General features: G+C 37.9%; 1 protein-coding gene across 1 annotated transcript in view; it reads right to left on the bottom strand.

Annotated features, from left to right (window-relative positions):
* LOC135084793 (uncharacterized) overlaps nucleotides 1-17,008 on the bottom strand; it is a 154,637-nt gene that overhangs the window by 81,521 nt on the left and 56,108 nt on the right. The window lies entirely within an intron of this gene.

The following is a 17,008-nucleotide window of genomic DNA, read 5'->3' as shown; positions in this document are numbered from 1 at the left end:
CTATCATTTTTCTCTTGGCATGTCTCACACTTGGCGCATAAAAGGATATCATAGTTTAGTATTCAGTGTCCATGACCTTATCTCTATAAATTATACAGGATGTCGTTTTTTTTACAGTATCTATGGTGAAACAAATAAAAATGATTGATTCTACGGATGAACTGCAACACCCAGGATACGAAAGTGAAATACATACTAAGAAGTCTGTTAAAAACACAAACCTTTTCATACAAATTCATTCGTCATCAGTAATTAGCCAATTAGTATGTTATTTTTTTAAAGAATTCGGATAGTGTTTCTGTAGGAAAGTTGTTGCATTTGAGCAGTAGAAGCAATCCTTTTTACTTGAAGCGACACCCTGTATTTAACCTTGACGAATCTTTTCAGTAAATTAGATTTATCTTGAATGCGTCTAGAAATTTCAAGGGACCAAAAATAAGTCTCAAATACAAATATGAAATAAACTAAAACGTTTCAGAACTCTCTAGAGATGAATCGTCGAAAATACATTTCATCGACAACGTTTTATATAAATAAGTCTTTGAATGTTTACAAAGTTATAGCCGAGACCAGTCTTTGATGGTATATAAATTCAAAAGTATACTCATACTTAAAAGGCCTGTGAACTTATCCCGTTTTGTGAACGACTCTCAAATTCAAGTATTGCTCAAGTATGAAACTACACTTAATAATAGATTCAATCAAGAATGGACTAAGTTTAGTTTAGAAGTTTGAGTTTAACTAAGTTTGGACGGCATTTAACTATTTGAAAATAACAAACATTATTTGTACAAAATCTGGGTTTCATCCCACATGAATGTGAAAGTCTGTAAGGATAGAAGGCTGTCAAATACTTCCCACTAAAAATGTTAAAGAGATAGTTTGATTCTCAGGGAAAAACATAGTATAGTTTTATCTCGATTTTTGGAAGAGATACATGTGCGCGATAAAGATTTCCTTTGAGAGACCCAGAGATTAGACGCAGGCGAAGCTGCGAGCTTAAGCCGTAAAATATTTATTTGAATTATAATTGGTCTGTTCTGTTCCATAAATAGTGCGTTAGTTTCTCACCGTATATTCTTGTAATAAACAAATTCATGTACACAGAGATCTGTATTTTTGAGGATTTTTAACTAAATAAACAATTATTATTTCTTCGTAAAAGGTAGTTTCATCTGATTAACCACAACCATATTAACAAGTGCTCCATTCCCAAGAGACAGTAAAGGTCGTCTCATTAACGTCCTTCAAGTGCGTTAATTGGACCAAGCAGAGCAGTACTTACCTAAATTCTGAGAAACGCTCCGCTTGCTACAGAAGCTTTATATTTCGATGCTTTGAGTACGCAGATGTGTAGGGTTGACCAATGAGAGATATTTAATTTTAATAATTGAGACTCCTAAATTTAAAATTAGCTCGAAAGAGATGACCTCATAATAGTAGCAGGAAGCCACTGGATGCAGGCCGCTACGCTACTAACCGGGCGATGTGGAAATCATTGGGGACGGCCTACGTTCAGCAGTGGACGTTCTGTGGCTGAAATGATGATGATGTAAGAGATAAAGGATTATTTCATGTTTCTATTACATAAAAGTATTTCACCAAAAATAGCCTTCTTCATCTCGTTGTTGTCTTTGTTGTGTCTTTGTTTAAATTGCATGGTATGCATCCTACGGGGTAGGTTATATGGGGCTTACCAAGTCAGAAGGTCAAGAAGACATTCACTAAAAAGACCCCGGTGCTCCATCATTCACATAAAGTACGTAACATTTTTAATTGAAACCGATTGACAGCCCTAGTCTGTTTTCGTTTACAACCGCGAGGCTTTGGTCGGCTAACGGGATGCCGTGATAGGTGTAAAAAGTACGTCCAATCCCGAAACGTTGAAAAACATCTGGCATAATGGCAGCTATCATGTTGATAAAGGTCATTTATTTTTTGCAAATAAGCTTTTAAAAAGAGCTTTTACATGTTCCAGTATTACTTTATTAATCCTAAGGATGCTTCAGTTGACAAAGGTGACTAACGCCCGTATTCACAAACGATGCTTGCGTAAGTGAAGCAGCAAATCGAACGCACAGCGTTGAATAGAGCTCTGTGATTGGTTCTTTTACATTTTCGGTGGATTCGAACACATTACAGAAAGACACAGTCACATGAGGCGTCAGGGATTGGGACCAGCTCCCCGATGGCTGGCTTACTATGTAGAATGGTTCTTGTGTCACCCTGTGCGCCCACGCGCACGACCTCATAGTAATGTTTGTGAATACGGGCGATAGCTATTTCGGAACCCGCTCCGAACATACCTCCTATAGCCGATACGTGCAGGTCATGGTGGTGAGTGTACACCAAAGAAACAACTACATATAAACCTACGCGCAGACCATCGATTTTTCGTAGGCCGATAGTTTAGTCGGGCAGTTGATCAGTATGGGCATGTATGGAAGTGCGCACATTACACATATACAATTTAAAATCGGGCCCAACTATCGGCCAACTAAAAATCGGTGGTCTGCGCCTAGTCTAAGCCTAAGGCGCATACCATAGACTTTTTGTCGGCCGATAGTTGGACAAGCTGTTAATCAGTATGGATATGTATGAAAGCGCATTGGATCGGCCGATTCTTCATACAAATTAGAATCGGGCCCAACTATCGGCCGACTGAAAGTCTGTAATCTGCGGAGTCTAAGGGACTTAAGGGAGTAAAACAAGATCAACTAACTAAGTATATCAAACATGAAGTCTGTTACACAATGACGCTAATTCCAAAGCTTCTAATATATTCACGAGTAATTCCATCATTAATTGCCTAAGCTTAAGCATACGACATAATAAATTCAATGTAAATAGCCAGAGCTTCCATTAAAACGACAAATATGCACTATCAAAGCAAATCCCTTTATTATATCAAAGCTTGCGAGCTTTTAAGAATTAATAAAGTCTTGCAGGGTTTTAATTAGAGCTTTTAATACTGATCAAGTTTCTTCATACATTAATAAAGCTGTGTAAAGGTGCATTTATGAGTTTCATGTTATTATTAGCTGAGAGCAGTTTCATGAGTTTGTTTTAGTGGAGATTTACGGGTTAACTAAAACTAGAGTAATTAATTACTGTACCTTAGCTTTGCCTTATCGTCTGCTGTTCTATTAGGGAAAATAAATACTATGTATTATTATGATGAACACAAAATTCGTGACAAACCTATGTTCGCTCTGTTATGCCCTTTCCTATCATCCCTATAACACGTATTTGAGACGTTTTCATACTCACTGGTCACACGAGATCTTATACACATTGTTAAGTTAAAGGACTCTTAATATTATAATTTAACATAATAAAACCTATATTTTCCACATAACCCCTGCACAATTTCCACGAAACAGGCGTCCTACACACCCAAAAAGGCGACCTACACGCTCAAAAAAGCATCCTACACACTCAAAAAGGCATCCTACACACTCAAAAGGGCGACCTACAAAGCCTTTTTGAGTGTGTAAAGGCTACCGGGCGTGCACCTCGTGTGCTCATGTCCTTAATTTTGGGTATTACGCAACCGGGGTCGATGACCTGAGGCCCGGCCGTTCGTTGACGCGGTATTAGCAACGGCAGGGTTCACGGACGCCATCATGGATTTTTTTCGCGAGTCGTGTGTAGATAAGTTGGATTGGGAGTTGTAAATTTAATCAATGGCATGAGAATTAACTGGGCAGTCAATCAAGGCAAGATTTAATTTTAGTTATTGGTAACGTGCCGTGCCCTCTGTGGTTTTCCTACTATTGTACGAGGTAGCGATTGTACGCGAATCTTTTTTTTCTTTTATGCAGGACAAGGCAAGTATTTGACCGCAATTGCACCTGGTGTTATTAAGTAAGATGCAGTCTATGATGGTACATATCTGTCCTGTAAGTGCCTAACTGCCTATGCACTCTCGCCTTGAAAAGGCCCGGATTATAGTGCTCAGAAAAGACAGCAGCAGGCAGCGAATTCCAGTCCCTAGCTGTTCGCATTATAAAAGAGTCATCGAAACGCTTAGTGCGAGCTGGTGGAATGTCGACAATGTAGAATGTTTTTGTTATTTACCTTCATCACCTTACCATCGATCTACCTACTACATTACACGAGCATTTGAGTTTTTTTTATCCACAACGAAGAAGCTCTTGGCCTGTAAATCATCTGATGGTAAGTGATGATCAGGCCGAAGGTGGAAGCGAGCTTCACCCGGAATCTTCAACCACGGAGGAACTGGCTATCTTACCTCTAACTGCCGGAACACAACAATGCTGTTAACATTGTTGTTTGAATATTTAGGGGTGTATTGCGAACATTATGAGTGTTAAATCTCCCCAGCTTCACCACGTAATCTCACTAGCGACAGAAGTAAAGTATTTTTCTCGTGAATCACCGCGTTATCGAGTTACAAATCTCGAGAATGCACTGGCGTTAGTGATGTCACGAGACGAGTAACGAGCGAGACTCACGCCGGTATTAACAAACATTACTATGAGGTCTCACAGTGCACGTGGACGCACAGGGTGACACACGAACCAATCACAGAGCTCTATACAACGCTGTGCGTTCGATTTTCTGCTTCACTTAAGCAAGCATCGTTTGTGAATACGAGAGTTAGTCTCAAGTATTTCAAGGACTTTAGGCACCCCGCAGACTAAATAAAGACTTTTCAGCCCATTTTTCACCACCAATCCCAAATTTTTAAGTCACCCACCCTATGGTGCGTCGTTCATTCTACACACGAACCGTGTACATTGCTCCGGCGCTGACCAAGTAATAATTGTCTGCTCTAGATACGACAAGCGGCGCGCACAGTGCATCAGTGTGACAAATTTTAGTAGCTAGGCCGACGAAATTCTTGTCTTGTCTGCGGCAGACACGGCGAAATTTCTTAGTGTGTACAAGAAGCCTTAGCTGGGTCGGGCTGTTAGTAGCCGCCCCAACTATCGGCCAACTAAAAGACGGTAATATAGACACGGGTCGTGTCTTACTATTTTAGTTGAAATGGAACGCGAAAGTTTGAAATCTTATAAAAGTCGGTAGGCTGCGCTGGCTGGGTCTTAGCCTAGGCGCAGACAATCAATTTTTAATTGGCCGATAGTTGGGCCCGATTTTATTTTGTATGAAGAATCGGCCGATACCAAATCGGTGTAATGTGCGCTCTATGATTCATGTCCATACTGATTAAGACTAAAGCCTAGGCGCAGACAATCAATTTTTAGTTGGCCGATAGCTGGGCCCGATTTTAACTTGTATGAAGAATCGGCCGATACCAAATCGGTGTAATGTGCGCTCTTTGATTCATGTCCATACTGATTAAGACTAAAGCCTAGGCGCAGACAATCAATTTTTAGTTGGCCGATAGTTGGGCCCGATTTTAATTTATATGAAGAATCGGGCAAATCGAATCGGCGTATACGAGTATGTGCGCACTTCCATACATGCCCATCCATACTGATCAACTGCCCGACTAAACTATCGGCCGATGAAAAATCGATGGTCTGCGCCTAGGCTAACTGCCCAACTAAACTATCGGCCAACTAAAAGTAGGTGGTCTGCGCCTAGACTTACAAAGACGCCTAGGCGCTAGTTTAAGGTTTCTAGTGAGAAAACTGAAGGCAAGTTTTAATTGAGGCTTTGAAACTCAGGTTTTAAAACATCTTAGAAGTTAAGTCTAAAGACGAAAGTCGAAAAGTATTAAGATTAAGTAGTACCCCAGTTAAGTGATTTTTAAGGATTTGTTCGAGTTATTATTAAAAATTTAGATCGAAAGCCGATTGGAATTTTTTCAATAATTTTTAAGGAGCTTATGCTATCGATCAAAACTCGGCGCGTGTATTTCTAAAAACAACTTAATCGCCGTTTTTTCGTTTTCAGGTCAATTTTATTAACAAAAAGAAGATTACGTTAATAAAGTAAGATCTTTTTATGCCCTTTATAAGACTTAATCTAAATATAACTCAAATCGGATCGGATCGGGCTGAAATTTGGCATTCAGGTAGATGTTATGAAGTAGGCATCCGCTAAGAAAGGATTTTACGTAACTCCACCCTAAGGCTGGTTTAGTGTCACGCGGACCGTCCGATGCGGACCCGCTCCGCACGGCCAATCTGTATGAACTTCTAGGGAGCGTTTTAGAGTGATGCGGTCCGGAGGAACCGCTCCGCTCCCTAGCAGTTCATACAGATCGGCTGTGCGGAGCGATCCGCACTGACAGTCCGCGTGACACTAAAACCAGCCTAAGGGGGTAAAACGGGATCCATGCGTACGAAGTCGCGGGCGGAAGCTAGTTCGCATATAAAATCATTTTTAGAGTCCTCATAACACTGATTCGCTTACATCACTAACTGCAAGGCAAGTGCAACACGATTTAATGCGTACGTCAACATGCACTTATGGTGTGAATTACTTGAGCCTTTGTTATTAAAAGATAATTGTGAGTATTATAATAATGGTATTGAATGACACCAGTCGCTTGGCAGAAACATTAATTTTTCTTCTACTTTTCTTCAATTATTTCATTTTTAATCATAAGCTAATTAATAATTAATTAAGTAATCAAAAGAACATTATAAGCAAACTCCTTATAATGTTCTTTTGATTACTTTCGTTGCGGTTGGAACGAGAGGTGGGAATAGTCCCGAAGCTAGGGGGTCGAATGATGATGAATGACGAAGTCGCGGGCACAGCTAGTCTTCAATAATCAACAAACTGTTAATCAGTCCAGTTTCTCTTAAGTCTTAACTCCTTAACTCCCCATCTTTCTTAACTCCCAAGATGCAGTTAAGCCGAGTCGGCACTCGGCATATCCACAATGCCTTCCGCCAGCTGACACTGAAACGCAGCGCGTGTCGGCTATTTCGAATCGCGGACCAGCTCGCCTTGACCCTTCTCTACTATTTCCATACTAGATACATAGGGTTACCTACCAAAGGAGTTCGAAGTTACCATTAGTTACTAGTGTTTGTCTTTGTACCATTAGTGACAGAAAAAGACATTTATTACACTAATATTATTAACAGGAAAGATTTGATTGTAGGCTACGAAATTACTAGACCGATTTGAAAAATTCTTTCACCGTTAAAATCCTACAGTATCCCTGGTGAAAATAGGCGGTACGAAATTCGCTAGTGAGCCGATTACAGCCTCTGCGACTTTGCCTACTAACAAAGTTCGGAACTCCGTGACCCCTTTCTCACATAGAATACAAGTTACTACCATAAAATATGTGCGATTGTGCATCGCTTACCAGGGTATGACAGTTACCAGTTAGCGTAAACACTTGACATTTGTTTATAAGACTATTTAAACTTTCAACGTAAACGTACGTAATTTTTGATGCGTTTACACGTACGTACGTATGTGTAAACGCATCAAAAATTGTGGATGTTTGATCGAAAACAGATTCAATTTTGACAGTTGAAATCCGGATTTAGACAAGGATTGAATATGGGAAACGGGATACACAGAAGATAGAGCTAACAAGAAACAAACTTTCATAACAAAGAACCATACTTCAATATGGCGACCCTGTTTATACTCGTACAGAGGTACAGAGGCGAGGCGACCCTGTTCATAAAGTATCTGTCTGTATGTTGGTACAGTTGTACACGCAAGACCGAAGGACCAGGATACACTGGATACGGCCCTGAAACTGGCATGAATGAAAAACAACAACGTCAACAAGCCAGTTTGTTGTAGGATCGTTACTAAACTTTTGGACTGTGACTCGCCACAATGGGCGACAAACTTTGTTGGAGGTTTTCTATTTTGTTTGTTATAATAACTATCTGCTGAGCGTTCAGTAAAAGTAAGTCGTATAGTCAGCATAAAAAATACATTCTTGCTGTAAAATAGCTTTTAATGCAATGACATAAGATACCACGGCACAGTGTACGCTTGCTTACCCCCTTATTAATAAAAAGTTACGTCTAGGATGAACCCTGGATTATAATGACATTTCCATACTAAATTACAATTTAAGTCAGAGTTCAACTAGGGTGTAACTTTTATTAATAAGGGGGATAATGTGGAAGATTATAGAATGTTATTTTTATACGTAATTTTATAGAATACGTAAAGAATGTGTTAACAACATTACATAAAGCATAAGTACTTGAAGAAAATGACTCATTTGTCTCTATGACATGTGTAACACCGTCCAAGTTAATAAAACACAAACAATAAACCTGCCCTCTGGCTTCATTAAGTTGGTAATGATATCTATGGGAAGACAGACAGTCACGGATCTGCGACTTTTTTCTAACCGGGGCAAAATTTTATTCTGGCGCCTCCTTCAAACGTTTGAGGTGCCAAAAAAAAAGGTCTCAGTAAGACTCAGGAGATGTGTTCAAAAAAAAAACCAACTGGGTGTTTAAAATTAACTATCGATAGAATATCTTGTGCTGTAACATTTTTTTCACAAAGCGCCCCATTCTTTACATTTGGCGCCCTTCTTAGGCTTTAGATGTGGTAGAAAAAGGTGGTGATAGAAAGTCAAATAAAACACCTATGAAGATCCTTTTTATAACGGTGACGTTTCATTTCTCTCTATCGTGACGTCAATAGGTTTATTAATACATTTATGAGCAACACTTTACTTGAGGGTCTCACAGCATTAGCAGCCTACGCGTTCATAGAACGGCTAATGCTTCTAAAAATAAATAATCATCTTTCATTTCACGCCTCCAGTCAAGACTATGGATAGGTTTTGACAAAAACTGACATAATATTATGGTTCGAAAAAGAGATTAGAATACAGAAGAAAGATAATAATAAAGGTAGAATATTTTTAATAATATACTTTTACATACTTGTATAACAATGTACTTTTATAAAAAGGGAAACCTTTCATTGGCTATACTATCAGTCTAAATCTTATAACTAACATTTTCATTGTATCGCTGTTGGTTTCTATAAAATAAATAAATAAATAGTGACCAAAAAAGTAACCTTCTTTGTGGGCTAGATTTCGTGAAAAAAGAAACAACAGTCTCCAAAAACTACAAGATTCTCTATCCCAATCAAGACGATCTTCGATCAGAAGACCAGACGCTTGGGTGGAGGCTTTGACTGAGCAAAATCAAGAAAGGCTTAACCGTAACAATAACAATATCCGGTGCTTTTTGTATGGAGTTTAACAGATTTTTTACGTTTGTCAAATTTAAAGTTAATGATGGTGCAAGTCTGTCTTAGTTTAGATTGTATGCCCATCATATTTCAGTTCTCCCAGGTGATTTTTATCTTTTCAAATTATAGGGTAAATTCACCTGTTTGTGTCCAAACGACAGACCACTTTTTAAGAATAGAAAAAAAAAAACACTCTTAAGAGTGTCACAGATTTATGTTTTCTTTTTTCTTGTAATGGCCATTTATTTTTGTATTTTGTAAAAACAGTACCTAGATTTTTGTTGCAAATTACAGCTACAAAAGATACAGGAGAAGCTGCAGTATTTCGCTTGACGCCCGCAAAAAAAAATGTTACACGTAATCATAAACGTCGGTTACAATGAGCAAACACGCTAAACTGTATAAGTATAATAAAGGACGATGGCACATCAAAATAACCTGTGCCTTCTTATGTAGTGGTAATAGGTTCGATTTTCGCAATAAAAATGTGTTGACGGACTGTACACAAATAAAATATATTTCCTGGCAAGACGGGTAACTGTTTTACGAGCGATGGTTGAGACTCTTATTGCTTAAAGAATAAGGTTCAAAACGGGATCAAATATTTTTGTACAGAGTAACGATCCGAAGAATATTTCGTCGTGATTGTGACTAATCGGTTACTGCATTATTGAATTATGCGGAGATAATTCAAACAATTTTGTTTTTAGAATATTAAAGAGGCATTTCTTAGGAATGTCATCATAAAAACAATCGTTGTCGATTATGGTCGTAATTTTCAAGCTGTGGAGATAAAATTAGCATGTGAATTCTTAAAAAAAATGCTTGAAATGAACACAACTTTTTTAGGAACCTGATACGTACGTATAAATATCACGATTGTCCCTTCACCAAAAATACGTATGAAATATGAATAAACATCTAAACAATCAAAACAAACCATAATAAAAATCACAGCATGCACAACTCTACCACAAAATATCAATTGATTTTAAACTTTATGCAAAAGATACAAAGTTTAAAATTTTTTGGGCCATCTCGTTATTGACGGGCTGTAAATAATAGGATAAATACTATTATACATTACCCTTGTTTGTTCCATAAGATTATACTTTAACGAATCACTGGTACTTACCTGAAACAGAGAAATTATTATCATTAAAATGTGAACAGAAGAGTCTACAGATGTCCTATGATTTAAATTTAGGTGTAAATCGATATTATGATCCAAATCCTTTGGGGAAATTCCACATTTCGTAGTAGGTAGATGAAACAGTGGTTAAATGTCATTATTACTCATTATATACTGTTGATATACTAATTACGAAAATACAGCTTACTAAGCATCTGTCATCTCTAAGGAAGGATTGTGTAAAAGAGATCGCTTCTTAGCGACATTTTTGTATCTATTAGTCAGTTTTGTGTGGTATGCTTTCAATAATATTTATGTCTGTCTGCATGTCAATAAACGTTCAACGAACGTTAAAATCGTTCCGTATACATGTAAATAGAAAACTCATAAAAATTCAAAAGTATTGCTACCCGTTGGGTATAACCGCACACAGATTGCGCTTTCGTTGAAAAAGTGAGCCAAGTTATTTTTATTGCATTTTCACTTTGTTTAACAATGATGGATGGAGTTGCCTCGCAATTTATAAATGGTTTTGTGAGCTTTGTGTTAAACTCTCCGGCAGCGAGCAAGTTTGTTAATACTCTGTAAAGGGAGGGAGCGAGTGAAATTGCAGTTAAGTTCAGTTGAAATAATGTTGTGTTTAAAAGGTTAAGTTCTTAAGTGTATCGTAAAGAAGGTCTAAGGCCCGGTTTTTTGATTCGTAGTTAAAATAACCAATGGTCAAGTTTGACAGATGTCAAATGACAAGTGGTTAAATATCAGAGAAAAATGTTTTTCGAACAATGGTTAGCTAGACTTTTAGTACATTTTTTAACAATGAGTTAACATTTTGTTAATATTTAACCATTAGTAGCAAAATTTAACAATTTGTTATTTTAACTATGAATCAAAAAACTGGGCCTAAGAAAAAACAAATTATATCTTTTTGATAAGATATTTTTTTTATTTCCACAACAAGGAAGCTCTTGGCCTGTATCCCACCTGATAGTAAGTGATGATCAGGCCGAAGGTGGAAGCGAGCTTTACCCAGAATCCTACGGAATACGATTTTGTAGTTACAATTGGGTCAAGCAATTCGGATTTTCGGATATTAATATGAAATCAGTAATTCAAAAACTTTACAGTAAAAACTAGCGGCCGCCATAAAATCCTTTCTTAGCGGATGCCTACGTCATAACATCTACCTGCATGCCAAATTTCAGGCCGATCCGTCCAGTGGTTTGGGCTGTGCGTTGGATCACTATGTCAGTCAGTTGCCTTTCCAGTTTTTAGATTGTAAACACAAAGGTTTGTATCATGCGGGAATAGAACCTGCGATTTCTGGCACAGTAAAAAATGTAACATAACATGAAAGTTCGATCGGAAAGAAAAAAAGGGGTTGCCGTATCGAAATATTGAAAAAATAATGCGCCCGTATTGCGACCGGTTTAGTCGCTACTCCCTGGACAGGGTTGGCACTTGGGAGATGCAATTTGCTGGCAAAGTTGTCAATGTCATAGATGCCGGCAGTTTTTATTTCTATAACAAAATGAAATTTTTTTTTTTTTTCAATTTATGTTCAAAAAATCCTTTATCTGGTTGACGTTTTTACAGTTCTTGGTTCTTCTATTTTTTAAAAATCTTTTTTTTTAGACAAATGGCTCTAAAACTCTAAAATCCGCCATTTTATTTATTTCCAAACTTGATAATACCGAGGAGTTAGAAAGAATCTAACGACACCGTTCACGCTGAAATCGGTCAAGCCGTTTAGGCCGCAGAGCTTGTCAAAGACATAAATATGTACATTCGAAAAACGTAACCCTCCTTCTGGCGCAGTTGGGTAAAAAAGAGCTATTTCACATTCAAGTAGCCGTCTATCCCAAAGAGTTATCGTCAAATTATGCAGCCAAACGAATATGTATCCAAAGGGAAAACACACAGAATACGTTTTTTAATGAAACAAATCATTTGTCTCGTGGCACCCCTACAGGGGTGGGTGGGTTGGCAGGAACGTCGATACGGTTGGGAATTACCGTCTGTTATTGGAAAATAGGGTATGACTAAAACCTAGCAGTCACGTAAAATCTATAATGGGTTGAACCCAGAAAGTATACTGGCTATTGGTTAATTACTATATTTACTGGTATTTGTGGTCTCTTCTGATTAATTTCGTTGCGGGTCCAATGACAGTTTAACTTTCCCCCGGGACAAACTTGACCTTCACTGGTTGGGTTTTGGCGGTCAAGCTATAGATCCTGGTTGCACAGGAGTTGCAGCGGAGTCGGAAAATCCCGTAATATTAAAGTAATAAATTGGTATTTGATAGAAAAATGTTTGCGTTCTCTCTCCAAAGCTTTCAAATCCAATATCCAGACTACATTTACTGTGAATTCACTTCCGTAGTAATAGTAATACACTCGGCGTCAAATAAATCGCACCTCCCGCGACAAGCACTTTCAAACGTATGCATCTCCATTTCCCACCGATATTGGTACCATTTGAAAGCCTAAACTAAACTTAATTTCATTAAAGGAAAGGTTTTGAAAAAATGTGTCTTTAGAAGGATCGAGTCGCTTGAGACGACTTTTATCGTTATAATAATGTTAAATTGGGATTAATCGCTATTCATCTGTTAAAGAGGACACGTGAGATCATTATTTTGGTTTTATTAAAAAAAACAAACAAAAATCGTTCTAATTGGTTCCAGAGGCGAGCCCCAAGTGAGGCGTTTTTTAAAGTCACATTTATGGTTAAATTGTTTAAAAAAAAATTAAATGTGATTTTTTTATAATTACTGGGCTTTCAAATAACACCCATATTGGTGGGGCACCATGATTGTGTCACACAGAAGAAAGTCTTCAAAATTATTGTCGCGGGAGGTGCGATTTCTTTGACGCCGAGTGTAGTATTGGATATTCGCCAAAACACAGCGTACTCGTATGTTGTAGTCCAATTAAACTAATTGCACTACATACACGAGAAATTGAAATAAAATATCTCATAGAGATTAACTTGAGAGTTGAGAGATAGTTTTTATGGCTTGATGGACGATTTGGCACGGTGATTGTGAACTCAACTACTATGCTGTAGGTCTAGCGCTCAACACATTGATGGACAGTAATGTCATTTGTATTTAAATGAGTAGGTCATCTTCATAATAACGCCCGAGCGCGGTTTGTATGTGAGCGCGCCAATACGTATGCGGCGCGCACGCACACACTGACAAAATTTAGCGTTGATTAGCGGTGAGTTGCCCCGAATTTTGTCAGTCTGTGCGTGCGCGCCGCATACGTATTGGCGCGCGCTCACATACAAACCGCGCTCGGTGCGTTTCTATGAAGATGACCTACTCATTTGTATTTACTCTGGTAATGTCCACAGGCGTTCAGGTAGTAAAGGATGATATGACAGAACATCATAGACGTCATAGTTTTTACTCATTTTACATTGACACTACTCACATAGGCATAAACCGCTGGGAAGGGGTATCTTTGTTCAACAATTACGTCGAAACTAATTGACGTAGACTAATAAATTTACAATCATTTTGTAGAATAGCTCAAATACTAATAATACAATGCAAATAAAACATACATTTACGACCTGGTTTTTCTTATGTTGGAAAGTAACTGAAAAAGAAAAGAGTCATGTTTTTTTCTAATTAAATACATTCTTACTCCCTTAAAATGTATGAAACTTGTATCTGTTTTCTACTTCTGCTAATAAATAATTTTATTGGCTATCGCATGAAATAAAATTTTTGCTTATTAGTGTTAAGCTACCCACGCTATCACTTGTTTTTGAAGGAAGAGGTGAAAACTTAAAATTCAAAACTTAAATCCTTGTAATTTTGCGAGAAATGGGTCAAGCTCCAAATTTGAAGTATTTTCACTGATAAAATTGTCCATAGATTACGCCCTTAAAGTTTGATCACTACATGCCCGGACACACTGTATAAAGTTTTGCTGACGTTTGACGTTACAAAAACACCCTCCCGTACCGCCCCCATACCTCACTGACTGAGTTAAGCGACATCTATAGAAGACGAGGGTTCGAACCTTGCCTTATGTAAACACTAGCTTTCCACCCATGGCTTCCGCGCGGAATTTTGTTTGTCACAGAAAAAAATTTTTTGCGCGCGCGTCCCTGTTTCAAAAACCGGGATCAACTATCTAGTACTTAAACTATCTCTATGCCAAATTTCATCAAAATTGGTTAAGTTGTTTAGGCGTGAAAGCGAGATAGACAGACAGAGCTACTTTCGCATTTATAATATTGGTATTAGTAGGAATTTGTTTTCGTATTGGTCTGGCTGCTTTCTGTCTGTACTTGATATTATGTATTCACAGAAGTTATTCAAGTAAGATTATATTCGTAGTGTTTCCTATTGTATGATATCATAACAAGTTGTTTTATTTTGGGCTATGTGCCAAAAAGATGAAAGAACGAAGAAGAAATGAACTTCTATGAGAAAACAAATCAAATTACATAATTATGTGGTAAAACTATTTACTGTACATAATTGTATCGTTTTAAACAAGCTTAACTAACGCCCGTATTCACAAACGATGTTTGCTTAAGTGAAGCAGCAAATCGAACGCATAGCGTTGAGCTAAGCCGAGCTCTGTGACAGGTTCGTGTGTCACCCTGTGCGTCTACGCGAGCTGTGAGACCTCGTAGTAATGTTTGTGAATAATACAACAGCAGACGGAGATATTAACAAGAAATTATGGAAAATTCCTGTTTTTCCTAACAAGTCAAGTTGTTTACGCTCAGTTCGGTCTAGGACAAATAAGATTAACTAAAACACCAGTGATTTTCCATTACATCGCATCGCATGTTTAATATCGGTAAAGAGTCCCATAATAATATACAGTACGATCCGTGGTATTTAAAACCATCAGTCAAAAAGTTCGCAACCAAGGTAGTGGTTGTGCTGTCAACTTTTTGGCCACTTTGGGTGTCACAAACTATTTGTCGCTGACTGTACCGACGACGAATCGTTGCGTATTATAAATACTAAAGGATTACCGGAGCGTGCCTTTATAGGTACGTCACGCGCCCTGCTGGATCTCTTGAAGTGACAGCACTGAAGCCTGGCTCATTGTGACCTTCACCTAGTTTAATAGGGCTTGGAAACCAGTTTATATTAAGATTAACCGAAGTTTTATGTAGTTTCTTCTACTCGATTAGGATAAATATGATAAAGAATTCTGTGTGAAATGTAAATGTTTTTTTTTATTTGTAATAGGTATATATATTATACAAACAGTTTACAGTCTAGGCTTCATCGTATATTCGTATTACAGAATGAAGCTCCAACTTTGTGGTAATTCCACCCAAAAACAACGCATTTTTTTATGCTTATCACGAGGGGTTAAGCCACCTAGAAAAACTCCATTCAATTTTAAACATACAGGGTTTTTCATCGTGATGTGGAGGTACATAATACGTGGTGGTAAGGATGATTTTCGGGACACCCCTGTATTTGACTCTTTTGCTCGGTTGAATTTCGAAACAACGACGTTATCACTATTAATTTACAGAATCAATACATAATGTTTATACATATTTTACCAGTTTTTTGCGTCAGTGATTTATCCAGGGAAATACACAGCACCCCAGAGATACACAAATTGATAACGCTCTTTGTGAGCGTGACAAATCGAACCCGGAGCTGCGAAATGAAAAGTGGCCATCGCTGTGTTATCTCCATTTTGTTTTCCCGGACAAAACATTTTTGTGCCGGTGCATTAAGGTTGAAAATCGCACTTTATGGTAAACTTTATGGTACGGGAATCCCAGTAGAGGACGTTTTATAAATCCCCATCGTTTTCAGCTCCATTTAAAAAGTTTAAAAGTTCAGTACAAAGATCTTTTGTGTTTGTTGACGTTGAAAATTGTAACAAAGCTGCTTCAAAAAAGTTATGTAAATAAAAGTAAAATAAATTCGGCTCTACTATTTTTTTCAGCACAAAGCACCTGATGTTCAGTGAGATGCCTCTAGTATGGTACATACCTGCCCTGTAAGTGCCTATTCACACTCGCCTTGAAGAGCCCGGATTATAATGCTCGTGAAAAACAGAAGCAGGCAGTGAATTCCAAGAAGTTAAGTGACTTAGAGTAAAATTTACTGAATAAATATTGACAATCGTTGATGATCCTATCAAATTCAATAAGTAAAGCGAAACAGTGATTTCGTCGAAACGCCAGTTAGTCGGCTCTAAAATTAAAATCCTCGGAGCGCGCGGAGCCTGTCAATTAAGTTAATCACTTAATAGAATCAGCTGCTTTTTATCCGACTACCACAACTAAAATCTATCCAGTAGGCTTGTTCATCATCATCATCGTTCCAATCACAGGACGTCCACTGCTGAACACAGGCCTCCCCCAATGATTTCCATAATGACCGGTTTGTAGTGGCCTGCATCCAGCGCCTTCCTGCTACCTTTATGAGGCCGTCATTTTCAGTTCAGTTAATTTGAATAATTAAATAGCCTGATAAATATTACGTCGACTGACAAGGTCTCTGAATGATTTTGGGGATGTCCATTCGGAAGAACGATACTCTACTGAAATTACTTGTACTTAATCTAAAAAAAACACTGAATCAAACACACAATACATAATGTAAAAGGACTTTACACCGCGAGCACAAACACTGTAAATATGCTGGTACCTGTTATTACTTCATAAAACGGTATGCTCTAAAATAAAAAAGATGGCGCCGAAGTGCTACTCCTCACATAAAGAATGTGA

The sequence above is a fragment of the Ostrinia nubilalis genome, chromosome 27 (genome assembly GCF_963855985.1).
Source record: "Ostrinia nubilalis chromosome 27, ilOstNubi1.1, whole genome shotgun sequence".
NCBI classification, from domain to species: Eukaryota; Metazoa; Arthropoda; class Insecta; order Lepidoptera; family Crambidae; genus Ostrinia; species Ostrinia nubilalis.
The sequence above is the reverse complement of the archived record's forward strand: the minus strand, read 5'-3'. Positions and strand labels throughout refer to the sequence as shown.